This window comes from Dermochelys coriacea, chromosome 27 (assembly GCF_009764565.3).
Source record: "Dermochelys coriacea isolate rDerCor1 chromosome 27, rDerCor1.pri.v4, whole genome shotgun sequence".
In the NCBI taxonomy this organism is placed as follows: Eukaryota; Metazoa; Chordata; order Testudines; family Dermochelyidae; genus Dermochelys; species Dermochelys coriacea.
In genome coordinates, this window is record NC_050094.1 from 2,798,952 (window position 1) to 2,805,312 (window position 6,361).

Below are 6,361 nucleotides of genomic sequence, written 5' to 3' on the forward strand. Positions count from 1 at the left end.
GCCACTGCCCTGCCCCGCCACTGACCCCGCACACCACTGACCCCGCACACCAGCCACTGCCCTGCCCTGCTCCCACCACTGACCCCTCACAGCAGCCACTGCCCCGCCCCCGCCACTGACCCCGCACACCACTAACCCCTCAAACCAGCCACTGCCCTGCCCCGCCCCCGCCCCTGACCCCGCCCACCAGCCACTGCCCCGCCCCGCCACTGACCCCGCACACCACTGACCCCTCACACCAGCCACTGCCCTGCCCTGCTCCCACCACTGACCCCGCACACCACTGACCCCTCACACCAGCCACTGCCCTGCCCTGCTCCCACCACTGACCCCGCACACCAGCCACTGCCCTGCCCCGCCCCCACCCCCGCCACTGACCCCGCACACCAGGCACTGCCCTGCCCCTACGCACATCACTGACCCCACACAACAGGCTCTGCCCTGCCCCTGTCAGTTACCTAGGGTTGCTAATGGAGTCTCCAGGAATTAAAGCTCAATCTTTAATTAAAGATTATGTCATATGATAAAACCTCCAGGAATAGTACAACTGAAACTGGCAACCCTACAGTGACCCCACACATTGGGGTACTGCCCTATCCCCCACTCCATCAGTGACCCCACACACCAGGCGCTGCCCTGCCCCCTACCCCATCGGTGACCCCGCACACCAGGCATTGCCCTGCCTGCTGCTCCATCAGTGATCCCACATGCCAAGGGAGTTCTCTGCTCACCACCCCGTCAGTAACCCCACACACCAGGGCACTGCTCTACTCACCAGCCCTACATGAGGGCAGTGCCCTACCCCTGTACCAAAGTGACCCACACACACCAGGGCACTGGACTGCACTTGTAAAGGGGATAGCATCTTCTGCAAAGGGTTGAGAGAAAGGACTGCACTCCCTCCACCTCACCCCCGAGTTGCCGACTGCACCATTCCAAAGGAAAGCAGAAGGGTACCCATTCTCTTTCCACTGACCAGAGAGTGGCCCCAGTGGTCCTGGTGTTGTTCCATCGATGCCTTCCTTAGTTGTGGCTCGTTGTGGTGGCCACCTACTGAGGCTAAGCCTATGGCTGCCCCATCTCCCATGTATTCAGTTGCCATTTTTTCTGAGGTGTTTGGAAGTAGGCTGGCTTCAAAAGAACATCCAGATTCTTATGGCCTATCTTCCCATTTGAGCATGCAAATATTAGACTTGGGTGGTATGCCAAGATGTCCATGTTTGAAAGGAGACTCCTTGAAACGAAATGGAAGATTTAGAAACATTTTTGATGTATTGTGCTTGTGTGGGATTTTTCATGTCAATTTTACTTTGAGTTCCTAGCATAGCAATCAATTTTCTTGTACTCCCTGACATTTTCCATCATATGTTCCACTGGGCCACTAGTTTTCTGATTGCATTTAAGATAGTATTTGACAACACTGTAGGGTGAATTAATAGATTCATAGTTTTTAAGGCCAGAAAGGACCACTATGTTAATCTAATCTGACCACCTGCATAACATAGGTCAGAGAATTGCACCAAGTGATTCTTGCATCGAGTCAATAACTTTTGATTAAGCAAAAGCATATCTGTTAGAGAGAGATATCCACTCTACAAGACAGGTTTTCCAGACCTCAGATCATTCTTGTAACTCTGAATGCCTTTTCAGTTTTTCAACATCCTTTTTGAAGTTTGGATGTCAGAACTGGACACAATATCCAGAAATGGTCTTATTAATGCCATATAGAGAGGCAGTATCATCTTTCTCCTCACTCCTTCCTGAAAGTCCTCTGCTTATACATCCAAGAGAGGCTGCAGCATCACACTGGGAGCTTCTCAATGCCCCTTAAGTACATTTCAATGTCACTGCATTCCAAAACACAGCTCCCCATTTTATGTGTGACATATATTCTTTGTTCCTAGAAATATAATTAATGCCAGTCAATACGGTTTTATGAAAAAAAGGTCTGATTTCATTCATTGATGGGATTACAAATTTGGTTGATAAAGATGACTGAGCAGGGAATATTATATATTTATAAAGTGCCTAGCTGCATGAGGCCCAGATTTCTTAACGGGGATTCTATGTGCCACTGCAGTATAACGATAACTGTGATTGCTCCGATGACACTACTGCTCAGGAGCAGATGTTATTAGTACGAGGTTGCCTCTTCTGGTCTTGATCTTTTGAATAAACCTAGGAAGTATTTGTTGGTCATGGGGGAAAGGTTCATACTGCTGTCGTCTGCGACTTTGAAGGCATCTACTGTTCCACCACAGTTTGAAATGACTGAAGAAGGCTGCTTTTGTTTGAAAGTTGAACAAAGGACAAGTTGGGGACTCTGCAAATGTGCAGCTCTAGTGATGCTGCTAGACCTTTACTAGCAACTACTGCCACTTGAGCTAAAGGAGCAACTCCATTAACCACCAGCAGCAGTAAATTGTTATCCTCTAGTAGTCCAGGTACTAGAGGGGAGCATGACACATGCATCCGATGAAGTGAGCTGTAGCTCATGAAAGCTTATGCTCATATAAATTTGTTAGTCTCTATGGTGCCACAAGTCCTCCTTTTCTTTTTGCAGATACAGACTAACATAGCTGCTACTCTGAAACCTAATGCTACTGTGGATTACAAGAACTCATTGCCATTAGAGACCTCCCTGCAGCTGAGCAGGGTCTTGGAGATGTAGCAAGTCAGTAACACACTTCCTGCCATAGGGATGGAGAGTGAAACATGTCAGCTATATCTGAACAGTGGCCACATCCCAGAGAGAAAGGCACACACTGGTGAGACCTCATTTGGAACAGTGTGTGCAGTTCTGGTCTCCCATGTTTAAAAAAGATGAATTCAGACTGGAACAGGTGCCGAGAAGGTCTACTAGAATGATCTGAGGAATGGGAAATCTACCTTATGAGAGGAGACTCAAAGAGCTTGGCTTGTTTAGCCTAAACAAAAGGAGGCTGACGGGAGATATGATTGCTCTCTTATAAACATATCAGAGGAATAAATACCAGGAAGGTAGAGGAGTTATTTTAGTTTAAGAATGTAAAGAAATAAGAAGCGATGCAATGGATAAGACAGAGTCCGTCTGGGCAAAAATTACATTGGGGAAGAAAACTAGTAAAGCCTCTCCTATGATAGTGCTTGGGGTCTGCTATAGACCTCCGGGATCTAATTTGGATATGGATAGAGCCCTTTTTAATGTCTTTAATAAACTAAATACTAATGGAAACTGCATGATCATGGGAGACTTTAACATCCCAGATATAGACTGGAGGACCAGTGCTAGTAATAATAATAGGGCTCAGATTTTCCTAGATGCGATAGCTGATGGATTCCTTCATCAAGTAGTTGCTGAACCGACTAGAGGGGATGCCATTTTAGATTTAATTTTTGTGAGTAGCGAGGTCCTCATAGAAGAAATGGTTGTAGGGGACAATCTTGGCTCAAGTGATCATGAGCTAATTCAGTTCAAACTAAATGGAAGGATTAACAAAAATAAATCTGCAACTAGGGTTTTTGATTTCAAAAGGGCTGACTTTCAAAAATTAAGGAAATTAGTTAGGGAAGTGGATTGGACTGAAGAACTTATGGATCTAAAGGTAGAGGAGGCCTGGGATTACTTTAAATCAAAACTGCAGAAGCTATCAGAAGCCTGTAATCCAAGAAAGGGGAAAAAATTCATGGGAAGGAGTTGTAGACCAAGCTGGATGAGCAAGCATCTTAGAGAGGTGATTAAGAAGAAGCAGAAAGCATACAGGGAGTGGAAGATGGGAGGGATCAGCAAGGAAAGCTACCTAATTGAGGTCAGAACATGTAGGGATAAAGTGAGACAGGCTAAAAGTCGAGTAGAGTTGGACCTTGCAAAGGGAATTAAAAGCAATAGTAAAAGGTTCTATAGCCATATAAATAAGAAGAAAACTAAGAAAGAAGAAGTGGGGCCGCTAAACACTGAAGATGGAGTGGAGGTTAAAGATAATCTAGGCATGGCCCAATATCTAAACAAATACTTTGCCTCAGTCTTTAATAAGGCTAAAGAGGATCTTGGGGATAATGGTAGCATGACAAATGGGAATGAGGATATAGAGGTAGATATTACCATATCTGAGGTAGAAGCAAAACTGAAACAGCTTAATGGGACTAAATCGGGGGGCCCAGATAATCTTCATCCAAGAATATTAAAGGAATTGGCACCTGAAATTGCAAGCCCATTAGCAAGAATTTTTAATGAATCTGTAAACTCAGGAGTAGTACCGAATGATTGGAGAATTGCTAATATAGTTCCTATTTTTAAGAAGGGAAAAAAAAGTGATCCAGGTAACTACAGGCCAGTTAGTTTGACATCTGTAGTATGCAAGGTCCTGGAAAAAATTTTGAAGGAGAAATTAGTTAAGGACATTGAAGTCAATGGTAAATGGGACAAAATACAACATGGTTTTACAAAAGGTAGATCGTGCCAAACCAACCTAATCTCCTTTTTTGAAAAGGTAACAGATTTTTTAGATAAAGGAAATGCAGTGGATCTAATTTACCTAGATTTCAGTAAGGCATTTGATACCTTGCCACATGGGGAATTATTAGTTAAATTGGAGAAGATGGGGATCAATATGAACATCAAAAGTTGGATAAGGAATTGGTTAAAGGGGAGACTGCAACGGGTTTTACTGAAAGGCAAACTGTCAGGTTGGAGGGAGGTTACCAGTGGAGTTCCTCAGGGATCGGTTTTGGGACCAATCTTATTTAATCTTTTTATTACTGACCCCCTTGGCACAAAAAGTGGGAGTGTGCTAATAAAGTTTGCAGATGATACAAAGCTGGGAGGTATTGCCAATTCGGAGAAGGATCGGGATATTATACAGGAGGATCTGGATTACCTTGTAAACTGGAGTAATAGTAATAGGATGAAATTTAATAGTGAGAACTGTAAGGTTATACATTTAGGGATTAATAACAAGAATTTTAGTTATAAGTTGGGGACGCATCAATTAGAAGTAACGGAAGAGGAGAAGGACCTTGGAGTATTGGTTGATCATAGGATGACTATGAGCTGCCAATGTGATATGGCTGTGAAAAAAGCTAATGCAGTTTTGGGATGCATCAGGAGAGGCATTTCCAGTAGGGATAAGGAGATTTTAGTACCGTTATACAAGGCACTGGTGAGACCTCACCTAGAATACTGTGTGCAGTTCTGGTCTCCCATGTTTAAAAAGGATGAATTCAACCTGAAGCAGGTACAGAGAAGGGCTACTAGGATGATCCGAGGAATGGAAAACTTGTCTTATGAAAGGAGACTTAAGGAGCTTGGCTTGTTTAGCCTAACTAAAAGAAGGTTGAGGGGAGATATGATTGCTCTCTATAAATATATCAGAGGGATAAATACAGGAGAGGGAGAGGAATTATTTCAGCTCAGCACCAATGTGGACACAAGAACAAATGGGTATAAACTGGCCACCAGGAAGTTTAAACTTGAAATCAGACGAAGGTTTTTAACCATCAGAGGAGTGAAGTTTTGGAATAACCTTCCAAGGGAAGCAGTGGGGGCAAAAGATCTATCTGGTTTTAAGATTCTACTTGATAAGTTTATGGAGGAGATGGTATGATGGGATAATGGGATTTTGGTAATTAATTGATCTTTAAATATTCAGGGTAAATAGGCCTAATCCCCTGAGATGGGATATTAGATGGATGGGATCTGAGTTACCCAGGAAAGAATTTTCTGTAGTATCTGGCTGGTGAATCTTGCCCATATGCTCAGGGTTTAGCTGATTGCCATATTTGGGGTCGGGAAGGAATTTTCCTCCAGGGCAGATTGGAGAGGCCCTGGAGGTTTTTCGCCTTCCTCTGTAGCATGGGGCATGGTTGACTTGACGGAGGCTTCTCTGCTCCTTGAAGTCTTTGAACCATGATTTAAGGACTTCAATAGCTCAGACATGGGTGAGGTTTTTCATAGGAGTGGGTGGGTGAGATTCTGTGGCCTGCGCTGTGCAGGAGGTCGGACTAGATGATCAGAATGGTCCCTTCTGACCTTAGTATCTATGAATCTATGAATCTAAGTTAGGCACCAATATTGACACAAGAACATATGGCTTTAAACTGGCCATTAACAAGTTTAGTCTTGAAATTAGAAGAAGGTTACTAAGCATCGGAGGAGTGAAGTTCTGGAACAGCCTTCCAAGGAGAGTAATGGGGGCAAAAAACCTAACTGGCTTCAAGATTGAGCTTGGTAAGTTTATGGAGGGGATGATATGATAAGACTGCTGACAGTGGCATGTGGCTGATCTGCGACTGCTAGCAGCAAATATCCTCAACAGCCAGTGATACAACACTAGATGGGGAGGGCTTTGAGTTACTATAGAGAATTCTTTCCTAGGTGTCTGGC